Here is a 206-nt window from a genome sequence, read left to right as displayed (position 1 = left end):
ATCAATAAAGTCTTATCTTATCTTATCTTATCTCAAACCCTAATCCGTCGCAGCGATGGATTAGGATTTAAAGCAGGGGTGGGCAACTCCAGGCCTCAAAGGCCGGTGTCCTGCAGGTTTTAGATATCACCCTGGGTCAACACACACCTGAATCAAATGATTAGTACCAGGCCTCTGGAGAACTTTAAGACATGTTAAGGAGGTAA

This window comes from Haplochromis burtoni, unplaced genomic scaffold (assembly GCF_018398535.1).
Source record: "Haplochromis burtoni strain Fernald_Lab_line unplaced genomic scaffold, NCSU_Asbu1 Contig_10, whole genome shotgun sequence".
NCBI lineage: Eukaryota > Metazoa > Chordata > Actinopteri > Cichliformes > Cichlidae > Haplochromis > Haplochromis burtoni.
Note: the sequence above shows the minus strand (reverse complement) of the source record.